The sequence below is a fragment of the Ursus americanus genome, chromosome 17, assembly GCF_024610735.1.
Source record: "Ursus americanus isolate L20-20 chromosome 17, mUrsAme1.1.p, whole genome shotgun sequence".
In the NCBI taxonomy this organism is placed as follows: Eukaryota; Metazoa; Chordata; class Mammalia; order Carnivora; family Ursidae; genus Ursus; species Ursus americanus.
Genome location: NC_142143.1, coordinates 39,070,228 through 39,091,565, shown reverse-complemented (window position 1 = coordinate 39,091,565; position 21,338 = coordinate 39,070,228). Strand labels below are relative to the sequence as shown.

The 21,338-nt window shown below is 35.4% G+C and overlaps 1 protein-coding gene across 6 annotated transcripts in view; it reads left to right on the top strand.

Moving 5' to 3' along the window:
- NAV3 (neuron navigator 3) overlaps positions 1-21,338 on the top strand; it is a 797,711-nt gene that overhangs the window by 458,754 nt on the left and 317,619 nt on the right. The gene's annotated exons all lie outside the window — the stretch shown is intronic.

Below are 21,338 nucleotides of genomic sequence, written 5' to 3'. Positions count from 1 at the left end.
AGATGCCATCACTTTTTTCTAAATGTCATTTGCGTTTTAAACACTTTCTGTTTGAATATATGTATCTTAGACTGCTTAATTCATTGCAATATGAACAAAAATGAAATATTAGTTTCCTTGATATTGCACATTTGTCTGGATTTTCACTTGTAAATTGAAACCCTACTGTTTTACTTATTACTGACATCTTTTTAGTCATTTAATTTATGATATTTTGTAAGCAGTGGCTCCTAGCTCTTAGTTTCTAAGCCATACTGCAGTCATTTTCTCCAGATGCTGAGGGCTTGCATAGCCTTTCAGTTGTTAAACTTCAGGGAGATCCATTTGTAGCCTGAGAAACATCACTTCTTAATGCAGCAGTAAGTATGATGTCAAGCTTTCCAAAGTTACTGTCCTCACCTCTGGCTTAGGGACTGCTTTGATTTTCCTTTCCCACCCAAATGTAATTCTAAAACAATTCACGAAAAAACTTCGTGTTGAAATCCAATCTACAAGCTAAAAAGAAAGCCACCCCTTTTGTCTGAAATGTCCATTCGTCTATCTCCACCTGTTCAAATCCTCTAAGGAACAGCCAAATGCAACTTTTTCCCTAAATTCTTTGCTAGCTACCCCTAACCCCTCCTTTCCTGTCTTGTGATTCTTTGGTTGTAGTAATACTTAAAGCGCAATTATTTACATTGTATTTTAATTATCCAGATGACTTCTTTCTATTCTCACTGAATTGAAAATATGCAGATAGCAGGGCCTTATTTATACTGTGATACAGCTCCCTCTGCCCAGTGCTTTATGCCTCAGAATTAAAGAGTAGTTGAATGGATTAATACATGAATGAATGAATGAATGAATGAATGAATGAATGAAGAATTATTCTGACAAAAACTTAGTTAAATTTATTAGTCTTTTTGGATCATTTAGTCTATAAAACAGAGGGCTTGGAGTGAATGATTTTTAAGGTACTTTTTGCTCTGAAGTTATATTATTCCTTTTGTGTTTTAAGAAAACATTAGAAAAGCACACAAGAAAAATCAGTTAAAAATAATTAATTATAGGCTTATAGTTCTCATTCCAATGTAAGCAATTCAGGGTAAAAGAAGGGAAGTATAAATTATCAACAAAAGACTAAAAATATTTAACTTTATACAAATAATTAAAAGTAAATGCCACATAGTTCTGTTCTAATGTTCTGTGTACCCACAATGACTTGTCAGGATTAGATGGAAAGAATAGGTAGACCCTTTTTCTCTGCTGACCATGACTCTCATCTGCAGGTTTAGTCAAACTTCCATTTTGCTAAATGGCCTTGGCCTAAGACTTGTGCACCATAAATACTGTTTCCAACAGAATTATGGTTCATCTCTTTGGTTAACAAACATATCAATCACCCATCTGATATTCCAATAAGACTTTGTGGTAAGCAATGTTGTATTTAGGGGATGTTTTTAACATGCCACTTATCAGATTAAAAACTTTTTCAAACAAATTTAAAGAATGCCTTGTCAGCATTTCAGAATATTTCTAAATGTCAAGAAAGTACATTTTAAGATTTTTATAAACTTTGAAAAAATAGAACTGAAGAAAATAGCAGAAATGACCAAGAAAGTTGTATTAGAGATAATCAGATTTGACTGCAAATAGTAGAAAACTCAACATAACAATAGAATAAACAGCACAGGAGTTCATTTTTTTCTTCTTTTTTAAATTTAAATTCAATTAATTAACATATACTATATTATTAGTTTCAGAGATAGTTTTGTGATTCATCCATTGCATACAACATCCAGTGCTCATTACATCAAGCGCCCTCCTGAATGCCCATCACCCAGTTACCCCATCCTCCCACCCACCTCCCCACCAGCAACCCTCAGTTTGTCACCCCAAGTTAAGAGTCTCTTATGGTTTGTCTCCCTCTCTGATTTCATCTTACTTCCTTTTTCCCTCCCTTCCCCTATGATCCTCTGTCTTTAAATTCCACATATGAGAAAAATCATATGATAATAGTCTTTCTCTGACTGACTTATTTTGCTTAGCCTAATACCTTCATGTAAAGGATATCTGGAAGTAAGCAGTCCATAGCTGGGTAGGGTGGCTTCTTGAAATTTTCAGGGAATCCGTCTCTCTCTTTTGCCCATCAGTTTGTGGCATCTATCTCTCTGCCTTCAGTGGATAATTGAGTTTTATTCAATTAGAAAGACAGACCCTGCTTCATTAAGGATTCTTCCACATCCAATTGGCCTGCTTACAATCCCAAGGACTACATAGCCATTCCAGACTCTAATTGTTGACACCTCTTCTTCTATTGTAGTTCCATCTAGCTACTGTTTTCCAGATATCTCCTTTCTGGGTATCCCAAGTTGTTCAGAGTGCTTAGTCTCACTGTCTTTTAACAAATAAATAACTTTAATTCCAGATTCTATGCTACATACATTTGGAATCTCCATCACCATACCTCAAGGTCTTATGTTTTTCTCTAGCTATCTCTTGTTCTGAATTCTTACTTTCTTTGAATTTTCTAATGTCTCTCTTCATATGGTTGGTTTTTCCATTCTTCCTGGGCATTCATCCAAATGAGGAAGAGAGTCACTTTACATTGGAAACTTTACTTAAGAATCAAGAGATAGGGGCGCCTGGGTGGCACAGCGGTTAAGCGTCTGCCTTCGGCTAAGGGCGTGATCCCGGCGTTGTGGGATCGAGCCCCACATCAGGCTCCCCCGCTGGGAGGCTGCTTCTTCCTCTCCCACTCCCCCTGCCTGTGTTCCCTCTCTCGCTGGCTGTCTCTATCTCTGTCGAATAAATAAATTAAAAATCTTAAAAAAAAAAAAGAATCAAGAGATTAAAGTTAAGAAAGGGGGTTCAATTTTGTTACAGCTCAGCAAATCACATGCAATTAAGCATTAGACATCCTTGTTCATGAAAGTCCCCTGGCCATACCTATGACCTTAGCCTTATTTTTTCATTCCGCAGCCTCGTTCCAGCTTGGTCTGCCACCTTGTTTTATTTCTCATTTTTACTGTCATTTCAATTTCTTTCCAGTTCTGGGCCCACTCATCTTTTCCCTTTTTGATTACCTATGCAAACTCAAGATTCTTTACATTATTATAGAAAATAATTTTGGGCACTGACCTTGTTCTTTATGGGAAATTTCTTATTTTTTTCTCATGACATTTCAAAGAAGGCTTTATTATCCACATTTACACAGAAATAAATTCAGAGCAGGAGACATAAGATCAGATGGTTAACTAGTACCAAAATCCAGAATTTAAATCTAGGTTTGTTCCTACAAAGCTTTTGTTTCTTTGTTTGTTTAAGTTTATTACATTGTACTTTCTCTTCATGATGTAATTGCAGTATTTTTTTTCTAGTTATACCCTATCTCCCAAATCTCACCAACTCTTAAGAGTCAGTTCAAAAGTCAAAGAAAAGAATAAACAAATTGTTGTGGAGGTTAAAAGGAAGGAAAGTTTGCATCCAGTTAGGGAGGTCTGAAGGAAATTCTTGAAAGAGCAGTGCTCTCCTTGTCCATGTTAGTATGGACATTTGTTTCATTTTCTTACTTTACCAGTTGCAAGGACCATTAAGGTAGAGATATGTTCTTAAGATTACATTCACAGGGTGTTAGCACTAATGCTTTAAAAACAGAAGAGACCTAAAGCCTTAAATTGAATATTTAAAAAAATATGAATAGCAATATATACAAGCAAATATATTGTAAGAATAGGATTGCTATTGAGGGCAATATTTTTGTCAATTTTAGGCGCGAGAGAAATCCTATTTGGATGGAGCATTCAGGAAAGACTTCACCAAGTAGTCGGTATTCAATGGGCAGATAGGACGCAGGTATAGGAAAAAAAAAAAAAAAAGCATTTCTTGAAGGAGAGGTTTACATAGAATACCCAGTGAGTAAACCATTATAATTTGAGGAGAATGTTTATGGAAAGGAACAGGTTTGGGTCAGATTATACATGGAAGCAGACTTCATTAGATAGACATTGGGGAAGACTCTTATGTAAGAATGAGACAAAATTACACTGGCAATGATATTTAGGAGAAATCAGAGCAGAGAAGGACTAATATTAATTAATGTTTATAGAGGCTTGTTATATGCCTGATAGTGGGCCAAACACTTATGGAGTGTCCATCAGCCCTCACAATAGCCCTATGATATAGGCACTGATATTATCCTCATTTCATAGGTAAAGAAACTGAGGCAGAGAGAGGTTATATTACTTACCAATATTTCAGTGCTGGAGTGGAGGGGAATAGAGACTCAGACCAAGGCTGTGTGCCTCCAGAAGACTGTACTCTCATCTAGTAACACTGCAACAGTGAAGACTTCTCTGTGTCAGTGGGAGAGAAGAACTTTTGATTGACTTGATTTCTAGATAGACTAGTAAGGTTTGTTTTAAATATTTGGTTAACACTGCTAGTGAATTGCAAATAAATCACTGGTGTACTCAAGTGCCTAGAATATCAGAAGACAATTAAGTTGACATATGGTCTCTACTGAGTTTTTCAAATAACAGAAAAAAATAAAAGAAACCCCATGATAGAATTATAGCAGCAGATGTCAATAGAGTAGATGACTGGCTCTGGCTTCCAGCTGTTTTCTTCTTGGAGAAGATGCCTGATTGCTGAGGACTGTCGACACTCCTGTTGGCTTGCTCACATGGTAGCACTTCCAAAGCTCTCCAGGCCTACAGCTGCACAGGTCAGCCCTTGGGTCCCTCTAGATGGTTCCGCCTTCCTAGCCTGTTTCTGCTGTGCTTGCATATTTACTTATTTGTACTTAAAGAAACATGATTATTTCTTTTTCTGGTTATGGCTCATGATCCAAGTTTCACGGTTAAGCTGTTAATGGACGTTTTAATTGCTTTTGCCTTTGTGGTAGCAATGGTATGAAGAATGTTGTAATGATCCTTGAATTTTAACATTTTCTCTACTGGCAGAATGTTAAGCTTTTCAATATTGTACATTTATTTCTCTCGAGTAACCGTTAGTAGAGATGTAGCCTTTTAATGCTATCGTTTGCTATTTTAGTTTGTGCTTTCCAAAGTCCTTAAAGAATTATATCTCATGCTTTCAACTATGAAATTACTAATTATTCTTGGGTAAATTAAAAGTGATTAAATGTTATTGAAAATCTCATACAACTTTTATGGTTCTTCTTTAAGTGTCAATATTGTATGTATATTTGATGCCAATTTGTCAAACATGTTCTTAGTTTCTTAAAACTTTCTACTATTATGTACATGTTTCTTTTCTTTGATATAAAGGAAGGCAATAAATATGTGTAGAAACATAAAATCAATAGATATGTCACTAATTTTTAAGCACAATTGCTTCATGGTTGTATGCTATCACATCTCCAACAATTATCCTCAGTCTTGAACTTAATGTATTAGGTGCCTAGTTAAAAGAACATGAAATTAGGAGTTCAAAGATTTGACTTAAACTTCTGCTAGATCCTGAAAAGATAAGTCACTTAAATTCTTCAATCTATTTATCCTTGGAAATGAAGTTAATAGCTCTTGATAAGGCTTTTCTGAAGGTAACGTTTTTATTATCCTCTCCCTTTCTCCTTCTTCCCAATTTTGTCCTAGCACTTATCTCTTTACTCTTATTTTTTCAGTCTCCTCCTCTCCAGTGGATCCTTTGGACCAGGATTTTTCAAACTTGGCACGTTTTGGACCTGATAATTCTTTGTTGTGAGGGCCAGTCTTACTATTATAGAATATTTAGCAGCCTCCCTGCTATTACTGATTACATGCCAGTAGCATTCTTCACTTGTGACAAACAAAAATGTCTACAGACGTTGTGAAATGTACCCAGAGAAAGGGCAAAATCAAACCGAGTTGAGAAACAGTGCTTTAGATTCAGCTTCCAAATCGCTCAGGTTGTCACTATTTTTTTTTTTTTGCCATTTTTTATTGAAGTATAATTGACACACGTTACCTTAGTTTCGGGTGTGCGACATAGTGATTCAACAACTCTATACCTTATGCTGTGCTCACCACAAGTGTAGCTACCATCCATCACCACACAACGCTATTACACTATCATTAATGATATTCTCTATGCTGTATATTTCATCCCCATGACTTGGTCATTCCATAACTGGAAGACCGTGCCTCTTACTCCCTTTCACCCATTTTGCCTGTCTCCCCACAGCCCTTCCCTGTAGCAACCATCAGTTTGTTCTCTGTATTTATGAATCTGTTTCTGTTGTTTGCTCATTTGTTCTGTTTTCTAGATTCCACATATAAGTGAAATCATATGATATTTTTATTTCTCTGGCTGACTTATTTCACTTAGCGTAATACCCTCTATGTCCACCCATGTTGTTGCAAATGGCAAGAACTCATTCTTTCTTATGGCTGAGTAATATTCCATTGTATGTACATACCACATCTTCTTTAGCCATTTATCTGTCAGTGAACACTTGGGTTGTTTCCATTTCTTCAGTCTTGGAAATAATGCTGCAGTAAACATAGGGGTGCATCTATCTTTTCAAATTGGTGTTTTCATATTCTTTGGATAAATACCCAGTAGTAGAATTACTGGATCATATGGTCTTTCTATTTTTAATTTTTTGAGGAACCTCTGTACTGTTTCCCACACTGGTTGCACCAATTTACATTCCCATCAACAATGTATGAGGGTCCCCTTTTCTCCACATCCTCATCAACACTTTTTATTTCTTGTCTTTTTGATAATAGCCATTCCGACTAGTTTGAGGTGATATCTCATTGCTTTTGATTTGCATTTTACTGATAATTAGTGATATTGAGCATCTGTTCATGTGTCTGTTGGTTATCTGCATGTCTTCTTTGGAAAAATGTGTATTCAGGACTTCTGCCCATTTTTTAATCAGTTTGTTTGTTTTGGTGTTGAGTTGTATAAGTTCTTTATGTTGGATATTAAGCCCTTATTGGATATATCATTTGCATATATTTTTTGCCATTCCATAGGTTGCCTTTTTGTTTCAAAGTGTTTCCCTTCCTGTAGGTTTCCTTTACTGTGAGAAAGTTTTTCATTTTGGTGTAGTCCCAGTAGTTTTATTTTGCTTTCATTCCACTTGCGTGAGGAGACATACTTAGAGAAATGCTGCTAAGGTTGCTTTCTTCTAGGAGTTTTATGGTTTCAGATATCTAATATTTTTAAATATTATTATTATTATTATTTCCTTCAATCTGTTTCAGATGATCACTCCTTCAACACTTTGCAGATGTATTTCTTGAAAGTTTAGTTTGTATTCAGTGCCACTATTCCAGGTTTTGTGTTTGTTTTATTTTTCCTGATTTCTAACTCCTATTCTGTTTTCCTAGAGGTTATCAATATTTTTTGAAAAGACATCTCTTCTTGGTTAACATTTTAATTAATTAGCCTATTTATTTATTTATTTATTTATTTATTTATTTATTTTTATTAACATTTTAGCTCTTGTTTTCATCCTGTTTGCAGCACTTGACATCTGCTGACCACAATACTCTTTTTGGAATGCTCCAATATTTACTAGTCCAGTGACCTTGGTGAGTCAATTGGTACTTAAGCCTTAATTTCTTCATTTAAGAAATGAAGACAATATAAACTGCCTCATAAAATTATTGTGAAGAATAAATGAGATATTGCATATAAACTATATTTCAACAGAGCACCTAGTATATAGTTGGTGGTCAACATTCTTTACTGATTATATAATATTATAAATATATCTCATAGTTTACCACAAAAACTAATAGTAAGAGTTGGTAGTTTGACAAAGGAGGCAGTGATTAATTCTCCATGCACAGCGAAAATAACATTCCCACCATGTTTTGACTGGTGAATTTGTTTAGCCAAACATATTTGGAAAAAAGAACATTTTAAGTAGATAGTTATTTACCAAGATGTGTAATACTGTGCTGTGTTTGGAACAATATACATTATTCAGCAATCCTAGAAGGTAGGATGCAAGTAAGAGAGATGAAGTTGAGTTGAGGCATTGGGAAGACAGCCATTAGATGTCCAGTAAGTTCCTTGAACTTACTTTGTAGAGGGTGGAGGGAGGATGCCAATGTGACGCAAGTAAGTCTATGTTTTAGAAAGATGATGAAATGAAACGTGGATGGATTCAGTGAAGGGAGAGAAGTTCAAAAATACAGAAGAGAAGAGTGTGATAGAGCAAAATTTTGACTAAAATACCAAGCTATAGAGCAATGGAAGAGGGACAAGTCTAGTAAAATAAGCATTGGATGTTTGGGTACCTTTATTAATTACTAGTAATCCACAAAATTTTAAGTCTTGAAGGATAAATACATTTTTCTTCAAACAAAAACTTATAGTGTAGTTGGAAATGATAATTTGTGAACTTGGCAGCAAGTAGCAATTAAAACTAATGATAATTACTAATACTTTTTCAGTACCTGCCACCTTCTGGATGCTATACCCAGTTTATTATTATAATTAAACATATATAGGAGCTGAACTCATATTGGTGCTAAAGTAGAGCAGGAATTTCAACCTTGGTGTGTTTGACTCCTATGTCAGTCTCCCTCTCCGTCTCTCTCTCACAATTTATAAACCATAGTCAAAGTCAATGTTATTCTTTTCTCTCTATGTGGACACTTAGTTACATAATGGGGGAAAAAAAAGAGTGAGGAATTAATCTTTGACAAGATTCACTTTTAATTCTTCCTCTCCTCCCAACCCCCACTGTTGCTCCATTTTGGCTTTAAAAAGTGCTTTTCTTTGGATTTCTAGTCACTGGTCCAATAGGGAAATTCAATATCTGTGGGAGAGTTCATTAATTGGATACATGGCAGGATTTCCCCCTGTTCCCAGTAAATGGAATGATTTGTTAAAAAGTGTCGCAATTCTGCCTGCAGAAAGTCACCAGATGAGAGAACATTGGTAAAAATTTACCATTTTCCCAATAAAATAACATGACACAATCTCCATGAAGGAAAAGAAAAAAAGAGAAAAGAAAACAAAACAAAACAACAGACCATTACTTATTGCTATATTTCAGTGCTGTAAAGGACTCTTTTGTAAAACTGAAAACCCGAGGTGCACAGGTTACAGTTTTCCATCATGAAATGTATAAAATTTTATGAACCATCAACATGGCATTGTGTTAAAGTAATGCTAACTTCTGTAACAGATGAACTCAAGGTCTCAGTGGCTTAACACAATAGGAATTTACTTTTTATGTATATTTACCTGTTCCATATAGTGAGGGCTTGATGAACTATGGTCTATAGGTCAAATCTGGTCGGGCACCTGGTTTTGTTAAGTGAAGTTTTATTGGAACACAACCATGCCATTGGTGTGTGTGTGTGTGGCCTATGGTTGTTTTTGTGCTGTAATAGCAGAGTCGAGTAGTTACAATAGAGACTGGCCTGCAAAGACTGAAATATTTACTATCTGGCCCTTTATAGAAAAAGTTTGCTGACACATGCATATGATAACTCAGGAAACCAGATTCCTTAGAGCTTGTGGTTCCATCATCCTACCTCCAACCAGCCATCAGTGAAACAGAGAAAATGAAAGATTGCATAAGAGACTGAGAAATTTCATGTGTCACTTCCATTCAGTTCTGTTGGTCAGAACTGAGTCATATGATGAAACCATTTGCAAGAGAGGCTAGGGATTACAGTCTACCTGTGTGCCTCGAAATTAAGGGAAATGGTTTGGTGAACTATTAGCCAGCATTTAATTAGCCAGAGACTGCCTAATTTGTCACATTTTCAAGATTAAGCAAGAATTTGCCATATTGAAAATATTCTGAAGTAACCTAAAGTGTCTTCCAGATTGTCAAGCTGTCCTGAACTGTAGGGATGTCTCTTTAAACGTAATACATTAATAAGTGGAGAACCATAATTACACTCAAGTTACTAAGTGTACAGAAAGAAAATCTTTCTGTTAACTCAGCTTTTAAAGAAAATAGACCGGGTGCATCTATACAGAAGTATCATAAAAAATGTTCATGGTGGTGTCATGACTCCCCTGGCTGCTCCCCCCTTATGATTTTGATAACCACCTTCAATTTGTCCTGTTCCAATCTGCTGATCCAAACTCTATTCTGAAAGCAACTCTTTCTTGGTTCTGTGCCTTGTTTCTATTTGCTTCATTACTCAGTTTTTCGCATTCTTCTTTTGTTGGATCTGGAAGCTCTCCATCAGAGCTGAGAACCAAAAAGCCAAGGCAGTGTAAGATGTGAATTCTAGAAGTGACGTTTAGAGAATCGGGATGGAGTCAGTCATCACCCGGGGAGGGAGGCATTTGCTGGCTTCTAGATTTGGTCCGATGGGTGGCTGCATAGTTGTGTGAGGGAGTACCTGCTCTTTTGGCCTGGAGACATGATGTAGCTTCTGTCAGCACATTGCAAATTGGTTCCAAAGGGGTCCTGGTGGGAATGTGTGAATGGGTCATTGACAAACCCACCACAAGCATTGAAAGAAGCAACTCAAGGTAATCCTTTCAGATATAGACCATGGTATGCAACTATAAGAAACAATACATAAAACAACTTCTTTTCAAATGCAAGATAAATTTCTAAACGACTTAATTGGTCTTTAAATTTAGTTGTGTACATGGGACTGCTTCTATTCTGGTTTCTACTTCTCTTTGACAGTGTTTACTGTGTAGCTTTGGATCAATTTAATTTGCTCACTTTTTAGACTCAAAAAAATACACAGGTTATGTATTTCTCTTCATTGTCCCTGAATGCTCATATTTTTAATATAATATTGTGCTTTTTTTTTTGAAAATTTATTGAATTTCTACAGAGTGATATTTTTGCCAGAACCTTTTGTTATTATTTTGACCCATATATTTTGGGGGTTGTGTTTCACATTTCCTTTTTCTTTAAACCATCTGCTTTTTATAGCTGTTTCTTCCTTCCTGTGGTTGACTTTTTGATATCCACACTTGTGTGTTGCTTTCTTACATTGAACACAAGGTTTATCATCTCCAGCAATATGTTCTCTCTGTTCTTTTCTTCTGATTCAGGCTAGACCTATTGTATTCTAAAACCAGACTGCTATTTCACAAATGTGAATCCCTCCAGTGCCCACTTCTGGGTATATATCATGTATCCTAGGTGACTTTTCTATCTTTGTTAGTCATTCATCCAATCATTAGGCCATCATCAACTGTTTATTGCATACTTGTCATGCACAAGGCAAAGTGTGTGTGTGTGCATGTATATATATGTGTGTGTGTGTGTGTATGTATATGTATATGTGTGTATATATATACACACATATATATGTACATGCACATATATGTGAGTGTGTGTATATATATGTGTATATATATGCTTATTTTAACATGATAGACTTCATAGGAAATATGCTTGCAACAACTGGGACTCTTGGAAATTTATATTCACTCTTTTTATGTCAACATTAAATTTTTAATTAATATTACCTAGAAAAAACAGAAATGATTACAATTCCGATTTTCAATAATCATTACTTTTATTATATATTTTGAGTATGTTTGTTTAATTTAGAATAGACTTACCCCTTCCAGTTGTGACAATCAAAAATGTCTCCAGACATGGTCTGTCCCCTGGGGAAAAAAATTGCCCCCAGTTTAGAACCACTGATTTAGATCCTGCCTTGTTTGAAAAAAGGATTTAGTAGAATTAATAAGCATAGACAACATAGAAGATTTCAAAACATATGCAAATAAAATGGGATTACAAGAAGCAAAGAAAAATAGAAAAGGATAATGGTAGAGGAAGGGCTGCAATATACAAATATATCAAATTTGTGCTGTGATGTTTTGTATCATAGTTGGAGGTCACCTACATATTTGGATCTGCGCTTTCGAGTTGCTCATACATAAAGGTTAAGCAAGTACTGTTTTAATCAGTCCCTAAATCATGAGCTAATATTTGCTCAGGAGATTCACATCTTTGTTTCTATGTGTACAAAGAAATATTTCCTATGGGCATTTATAGAGACATTCCTATGTAATTTGTATAACAATTTTCTCAACATTTTCATTACAAATTTTAGTTATTGTTTTCTCTCCTTATCTCTACCTTCTATACAAAACCATTAAGATAAAATTTTTAATTAAGTCCATTTAGGATGACCAGTCGTACTGGTTTTTTCAAGACTGTCCTGATTTTCGCAGTGCAGATCTCTTAATTTGGGAATCTTGCAGTCCAGAACAAAGTGGGATGGTTAGCCTAATTCTGAATCATATGTTCTTGTTTTTCCTCTTTAGTTTCATTCTGGCTTTTTAAAATTCTCTAATTATTAATTTTAATTCTGTAGTTGAAAATATATTTTCTATTACTCATTTTAAAAATATCACCTTATTTAATTAACAATTCATTGTCAGAGGTTGTCAGTTCTCTGTTCGGCTATAACAACATATATTTTCTTAAGTTGCAATTATTCAGATTAGAAGTAATTTCTATGGAGGCTGTGTTTTTCAAGCAGGAGTGTTTTTTTAATGAGGTTCTGATGTTTTCATTTGCTCCTTCCTTATCCATACAATTTTAACTAATGTTGACAATAATGAATGTCCTCTTTCCTTTTGTGTGGAAGACTTAGAGTTGTCAATAAAACGAAGGAAGCCTAGTTCTCTGAGCTCATCAGGTAATTTTCAGCGTGAGTCCTATGGGCCCTGAGTTGAATGTAGTGATACCTTGAGGTATGTGCAGTTAGTTCTTTCTAGACCACAAAGAACAGGACTTTCAGCCTCCTTCAGTGGCATGCTTCTCCTCTATAAGACAGACAGGATGTGGTCTGGGAGAAAGTCCACACTTTAACAATAGACCATTGACAGAATGTTTGGGAAGCACAAAAAGGAAGAGAGCATCTGTCTACACCCAGAATTATCAGAGGCATTTGTGTGTGTGAGAATCTTAGGTTTCAGAAATATGTTTTTTTAAGGTCACCCGTTTTCCTTCTCTGTTTTTATTGGATGAAGAGAGTTGCCTTCAAGATAACAAAACATTTTAAAATCAAGGGAGGAATTGCATCACATTTTGTCTCTTTATCCGAGGCAGAAAATTAATTCCCTTAGTCAGGAAGCACATTTTGTTTAGCCCTTATGTATGGCTTATGTAAATCAAGCTCAGAGAATTAAAAGGGAGAAGATAGAATCCAACTGAAATAAAATGCTGCAGAGAATTCAGCAGGAAAGGAGTCCTTCTAGGCAAAGAGTGCCCCAGGTGCTAACTTTATCTACAATTCATTCTGCTTGATATATGAGAAAAGATGTTACGTGGAGCGTGGGTATCACAGCACTGATACATCCCTTTCTACGTGGAGTGTGGGTATCACAGCACTGATACATCCCTTTCTCTCCTCGAGCCTTGAAAAACAATAATTCAATTTTAATCAAATTTACCATTTTAAGAAATTGCAAGAAAGTCTGTGCCCTTTTATCCCTGTGTTCATTCTGTCCCTTTTGTAGCTTATTTTGCCTTCCAGAGGAAAGTTCCCGTAGACACCACCCTGTCACCACATTGACTTGCATGAACACATATCCATTTGGTGCAGCTGCCATTATGTTGAACAGAGAGTTAGAGTGAGTGCCAATGGCTGCCTTGTCTTTTGCTTTCTTCTTTTCAAATGTGGTTGTGTACAGCTTTTGTTCAAATGTCTTACCACCTGGATCCTCTTGTGGATGCGTTGCTCTTTTCCAGAGGACTTGGCAGTGGGTCCTTCCTGTTGTGCAGCAGGCTTTCATTTACAGGACATCTGTAAAACCGCAACAGGAATAGTCAGAAAAGCAAAAACGGCCTTCTAATGAATGTAGTAAAACTTCAGAGCAAATTCTTCAGCCAGGAGAAAGTGCCCCAAAGAGCAGATGTGTTTTAGGATGAGTAAGACATAAGTCAAGGTGCGAATCTTTTACTCTCTACCAGAAAACAATGCTTGGATTTCCTGGCGATGCAATTATGTAATGACTCTGTGTGTGTGTGTGTGTGTGTGTGTGTGTGTGTGTGTGTGTGTGTGTTTTGTAAAACCATGTCTCAGACAGGGAGGAAGAAGGAATCAACTTGATTGTGTAACTTTATAAATAGAAACAGCCATATTGAAATAACAAGACTGCTCTGAGTTAAGATGATGAATTTTGCTCCTTGCTGCAAACTTGGGCTACTGAATGAATATAAGATCCATCCTGTGGAGTAATTTCTTAGGTTTGCCCAAGAATGTTTAATGGGTAAAATCAGCAAGACGTTCTTACCCTCCTTCCACTATACTCCCAAATATTTTAGTCCAAATAAATCAAAACCATTTCTCTGTTGGAAGTAGTCAAGTTGGAGACACACAGGAACTTTGTCCTCTACTACAAATAATGAATAATGAGCTCATACTATTTTTAATACAGCACATAATTTACTAAAACTGGGAACAGTTTACCCTGGCAGTGACATAAAGGATAAAGAGGTACCTACCTTATCATGTGTTGAACAAAATGTGTCCTACATTTGCCATGTGTTCTCAAACAGTAGGTGATTTCAGTCTACTGCTGCTCTTTATTTTAGAGGGCAGAACCCAGGTAAATAGAGAAAAATACCCTTAAGAAAGACCAAGAACCTCAGTCTTCCCAGCATGATTCCATTCAATTTGATGTATACTCCAAAAGACCAACTGTGCTATGTTTGCCAGTTTGCTGAGGTTTATAGATCATAGGTTTTGAACTTCTCAGAGTGATTGTATAACAGTAGTGTTTTCTTTGATTTTTGTGGCTGTAAAAGTGATACTAGTCCTTCCTAGACACTGTTGACAAATTAATTTTCCCTAGCAAAGCTATAATCTTGGTAATTTCAAGGTTTTCTCTAATCTGATTGAACTGAATTTTCTCACTTAAACCCTTACTTTAAGACAAGGCCTATGTGATTCATGTTTACATCCACGGAGATCTCTAAAACAATGTCTTTAATTTTTTTTAATTAAGGTATAGTTGACACACAATGTTGCATGAGTTTCAAATGTACAACATATTGATTCAACAAGTCTCTACAGTGCTATGCTCACATGTGTTGTCACCACCTGCCACTATTAAGCACCGTTGACTATATTCCCTATGAAGTATCTTTCATCCCTATGATTTCTTCATCCCATAACTGAAAGTCTGTACCTCCCACTCCCCGTCACCTATTTTCCCCATCTCCCCATGCCCTCCCCCTGGCAACCAACCAGTTTTTTTTTCTGTATTTATGAATCTGTTTGTGCTTTTCTTGTTTGTTTCTTTGTTTTGTTTTCTAGATTCCACATATAAATGAAATCATATGGTATTTGTCTTTCTCTGTATGACTCATTTCACTTTATATAATACTTCTAGGTCTATACATGTTGTCATAGATGGCAGGATTTCATTCTTTCTTATGGCTGAGTTATACATATATACCACAGTTTCTTTATCCATTCATTTATCAGTAGACACTTGGATTGCTTTAGTGTCTTAACTATTGTACATAATGCTGCAATAAACATGTGCGGAGGGGAGATAGTTTTTGAATTAGTGTTTTTGTTTTCTTTGGGTAAATACCCACTAGTGAAATTACTAGGTCATATTGTCTTTCTATTTTTAATTTTTCGAGGAACCTCTGTGCTGTTTCCCACGCTGGTTGCATTAATTTACATTCGCCACATCCTCACCAACACTTGTTATTTCTTGTCTTTGGATACTAGCTGTTTTGACTAGTTTGAGGGGATACCTCATTGCTTTTGATTTGTATTTTCCTGATAATTAGTGATGTTGAATATCTGTTCCAGTGTCTGTTGGTCAACTGCATATCTTCTTTGGAAAAACGTGTATTCAGGTATTCTGCCCATTTTTAATCATCTAGATTGTTTGGTTTTCTGGTGTTGAGTTGTGTAAATTCTTTATATATTTTGGATATTAAGCACTTATCGAATATATCATTTGAATGATATATTCATTCATTCATATATTCATTCTGTCATTTCATACATTGCCTTTTGTTTCATTGATGGTTTCCTTCACCGTGTAAAAGTTTTTTATTTTGGTGTAGTCCCAATAGTTTTATTTTTGCTTTTGTTCCACTTGCCTGAGGAGACATACCTAGAGAAATGTTGCTCGGGTTGATGTCAAAGAGATTACTGCCTATGTTTTCTTCTAGGCGTTTTATGGTTTCAGGTCTTACATTTATGTATTTAATCTGTTTTGAGTTTATTTTTGTGTATGGTATAAGAACCTAGTCCAGTTTAATTCTTTTGCATGTAGCTGCCTAGTTTTCCCAGTATCATTTGTTGAATCTAACACAATGCCTTGCATGCAGTAGGAATTTAAACATAACTGTTGAACTAAATAAAAAAAAAAAGACACTGATTTTTGTAATTTTATTCTTTAATCTCATGATTTACCTCATGTCTGTATTTCACAAAGAGCTATCTTAGGTCTTATTCATGACTGCTTGGATATAAATTTTGGCTCTGCTATTTTAGTATTTTTCTGCTATTCCAGTAATTCAAGGTCAAAATCTTCATAACTTTGGCTTCAGTATAGTATACTAGTAATTCTTGAGTAAATCTACCCTGATTCAACAATGGTCTCATATGTCTCTAAAGCTATCTCATGAAATATTAAATATTAAATAAGGGATAGTGAAGGATCTTCTAATACAAGTAGCTCTTTTTTGTACATTGGTAAAATTAGGACCAGCAAATTGAACTGGACTATCTTAAAGCAGTTTCATCTTAAAAAGTGAATATAAAAGCGATGACCTGAGTGTCCTGTTTGTTCATAACTATTACTTAGTTATCTTATAAACCGGCTTAGGAAAATGAATGTAACTTTAACATCAAATTCAAGACTCATGGTCTGTCTTATATAGCAAGTCAGCCATAGCTTTGTGCTGGAGAATCAGTAAGGAGATGGAATATGTTCAAGTCATGCTCCAACACCTAAAGGCATCTTGGCATTCTTCGATTTCCTTGTCAGTTAGAACATAACTGGTGAGATCACTTCATTCAGTAACAATGTCCATGTGCTGTTGCCAGGGTAGGTTTATGGATGTTAATAGAGTTTTCCTTGTCTAGGGTGATGTATGGTCTGAATCTTCCTTTAACTAATCTCAATCCATTGTAGTGTAGTAAATTCAGCCAAGTGCATTGTAATTTATATGTTTTACTTAAAGGGCTTTAAGACACACTACTTCTTAGTACTTCTTAGATGTACAAGAAAATATAACTCAGTATTTTCTACAGCATATCTCTTGTTCTCAAACACCATTCCTGCTGATGGTAGTGGAAAAGGAGATTGGTGAGGATGGGAGAAACCTAATTTGGACTTTTTTTTTTTTTTTAAGAAAGCCTCATTAAAGAAATGTGTAGTAATTTAAAGGTCAAACTTCTTGGAGTGCTGTTTCCTCTCTTCATAAAGTTTCTCATCCCTTTTCTCATTTATAAAATGGCATCTGTGGATGAATAGAAGCAATGTGTTTAGGGAAGTTTGTGCGTCCTCAGGGTAATAAGGTACGAAGTGAGAGAGCCACTCGGATTTGTGTGCTATCATCTGGATCCTTGCTGTTCAGTGCTGAGATAGCCCCATATGCCTGGTAACTGGGCATGCTCTGCTACTCTCTGCTGAGACTTCGGTTTTGGGTATTGTGTGGATGCCCACTGCCAGTTACCATTGCCCAAATTCTGCATCTACCTTGTCCTAATGCCAGCTCTCTTTGGATACACTAGTCCTCTCCGCATTTTTTGCATAACCGCATTGGGATACGTGGAAACTTTTGGATTCATATACATCAGAAGTGCTTTCTCAAGGCCCACCCATCTAACTATGTCCTGTTGCCATTTTCCCTTTACTGCGGCTATTCAAAAGGGGCAAGGGACACCCTGTATTGCAGGTAGGAAGTGGGACACAAATCCTCTTAGCTTTCACCCTGATCTTTCAACCTACCTGGGAATTTTTCTTGTTCAGCAGTCCTGGGATTGTTCCCAGGGATATTGAGACATCAGATTCCTTCTCAGATTCTAATGGTATTTTGTCTTAGACACACCCCTTCAGAATCTCCTGTCTTCCTGCTATTTGAACTTTTATTTATCTCACCATCATCACAGTTAATGTCTCTGAAAATACCTCTTGTATTCTTTGTGTTGTGTTTCATCCTATAATTCGGTGCTCTGATTTTTCATTTGATAGGTAAAAGAAAGCTTTTGTAATATGGAAATCACTTTCTCTTGTTGAAAGAGATTTGTAGAAAATCGTGACTTTCAAGACTGTTTTGTCACTATGAACTTCAAAAAATATTTGATATAAAGTTGAGCCATGATTTTTTGTTATTGTTGTTATGGCCTGAATTTTATCTTCTTGAAGTAATAAATGTCATTATTTCAATGGATGGAAGAACCAGAAATCAAGCAAGAAACAGAGATAAATAAGGACAAGCATATGCTGTTTTAATGTCTCAAAAATATGCTCCATCCTGTATAAATATAGGAATATATACATAATGATTTCGTGAAATTCACAGCTTATTGTATTTTTTCCTAACTTTCATTGTAAACTGTTGAAAATATTTTTTAATACTGGTCTCAATGTCTATTATGTAACTAATGAAAGACCATTACTAATAATGGCTATCACTCAGTTAGTAGTATTTGCCAGATACTGTTGGAGATACTTTAAATGCATTTCCATTTAGTATTTTGATACTATTAACCATGCTTTACAGACAAGGAAACCAAAGCATAAAGGAGCCAAGTGACAGAAGTAAAATGACCCAGCTACTATGGCCTTTTATGTAATTGCTCTGGATTCTGTAGAATGAGAACCATTACTATAGAAGCAGGAATTGAGTAAAAAGCACAAGAGTAGAAAAGAAATGATGACTTTTAGGAAATAAGAGGTTACTTTTGAAAGTATGGATAGATGTGGACTGCTCATCACATAATTTAAGTCAGCAGTGGACTAACTGATCTTCAAAATGGAATAACTATCCTGAAAGTTTCTATTGTATTTAAGAAAAGTAATGGCATAATATCATTTACTGTAAGTTTGTGAAAAGCACTTAGTAAGATATTTAACTTTTATTTTTTTAAAATTTGTATTGAAGCATAATATACACAAACCAAAAAAGTATGCATATCATAAATATATAGCTTGTGAGTTTTCAGAAACAGAGCATACCTGTACAAGTTGTGTAGAACAGGAAACAGGCATTGCCAACATCCCAGAAGCTCCTCCCCACTGAGTTCTAGTGATAGAAACCACTATCCTAATTTCTAAGAGCATATATTAATGTTTGCCTGTTTTGTCCTTTATATACAAATGAAATTATGAGATATGTATTCTGTTCTGCTTCTTTTGTCCATCATTATGGTTGCATATGTTTGCATCCTGTTGTATGTGGATTTGAATTGTTCATTCTAAAGGATTCATGTTATTCCAGAGTGTAAGTTTCTGCAAAATTTATTTTTTTAATCCTACCATTAATGTAGCCATTTAGATGGTTTAAGGTTTGGGACTTTATGAATAATGCTGTGAAAATTCTTGTGCATGTCTTTTTGTGAACATATGAAACAATGTCTGTTGGGTAAATACCTAGGAGGGAAATTGCAAAGTCATAGACAATGCATATGATCAGCTTTAGCGGAAATTGCTGTGGTTTTCCCAAGTGCTCGTACCAAATTGCTCACCACCTTGCATCTATCTCTGGCTGTTCCACATCCCTGCTCACAGTAGGTATCCTTATTGGTACAAGGCCAAAAATTCTTAGTATCTTCTGTGTAGTGGGATTTTATTGTAGTTTTTATATGCATTTTCCCAATGACTAATGGCATTGGTCTTTTTCATATATTTAATTGATCATTTGTGAATCCTATTTTGTGAAGTGTCTGTTTAGGTTTTTTGCTCACTTTTCTACTGAGTCATGAGTCTCCTTAATGGTCTATAAGAATGGTCTGGATATAGGTCTTTTGTTGGATATACATTTTGTCAATATCTTTTCCCACCCTGTGGAATGCCCTTTTCACTCTCTAGGAATGGTTTCTTTTGAAGAACATAAATTCTTAATTTAACATAATCCCATGTATCAATTTTTCTGTGTCTTATTTAAGACTGCATATTCAAAGGACACTAAGCTATTGTATGTTTAAAAAACCATTATTTGAGATACAAATTTGAATATGTATAATATATTTGATAGCTGTTTTCATATATTTATATACTAAATATATTAAAACATGCAGAATTGTTCATGGTATAGAACTGAGATAATCTGGTCCATATTTTTAATGATTGAAGTTCATTTTATTTTGTGTCATATTGTCTCCGAATTCATGAAGTAATCTGACGAAACTCCTCATCCTAATGTGGAAAGCCTTCAGTTAGTTTGCCAGAAGCCTTCTGATGACCAGGGGTTAGAGTCTCACAAAGTACATTTTTTCTTATACTCAGGTAAAAACTGCCTATCTATAACATCCCCTTACTGGTTCTACTTCGCTAATGTATTTTTTTATTTACTTATTTATTCAACAGACATCATATGAGTCCCATCACGTTCCAGACTTTATAGGTTACAGAGATACAAAGGTGAATAAAAGTCTGGAGGAGATCAGACATGGGGAAGCAAGCATGTGAAAGGATACTTGTTTTAGCTTTACAAGGTGGTGGGAATGTGAAAATGTCTCACCTTTTTATCCTCATTTTAGAACAAAAGTCTTTATTCCATATGTGAAGTGGATACTAGGTTTTACAGTCCCGGTTATTCTGCTTTAGCTCTAGCCTAATTAGTTACTAACATCTTTAAATTTAAAATTAGAAGTTATTAGAAAGCAGCAATCTCATAATGTTTCACCGGGAAAGGCACCATGATTCTATTAGTTCCTACACAGAAGCTAGCCTCTTTCTGTCGATTCAACCTAATGCAGTTTTATCATCTTTTTAACAGGGCTTCATACTATTTGTACGTACTAAATTTGAATTTGAATAAATCCCTTAGATCTTATAATTATTGTCAACCCAAGTATTCTCCTACAATTTCAGTTAATTTATGAATATACAAAAATTACTTCTCCTTAGAAACCTTGCTTTCCAAAAATATTTAATGATGTGGGACTATATTTTTGATATGAAGGTAAATGAAAAAGATAGGATATAAAGTTGTATGACTACTATAACCCAATTTTGTGTGTATGTGTGTGCATGTGTTGTCTATGTTGAAATAATTAAAGGTAAATGCACCAGGGGCACCTGGGTGGCTCAACTGGTTAAGCGTTGGACTCTTGATTTCGGTTCATGTCATGATCTCAAGGTCCTGGGATTGAGCCCCGCATCAGGCACCCTGCTCTAGGGAGTCTGCTTGTAACTTAAAAAAAAAAAAAAAAAAAAAAAAAAAAAAGAAGTAAATGTGC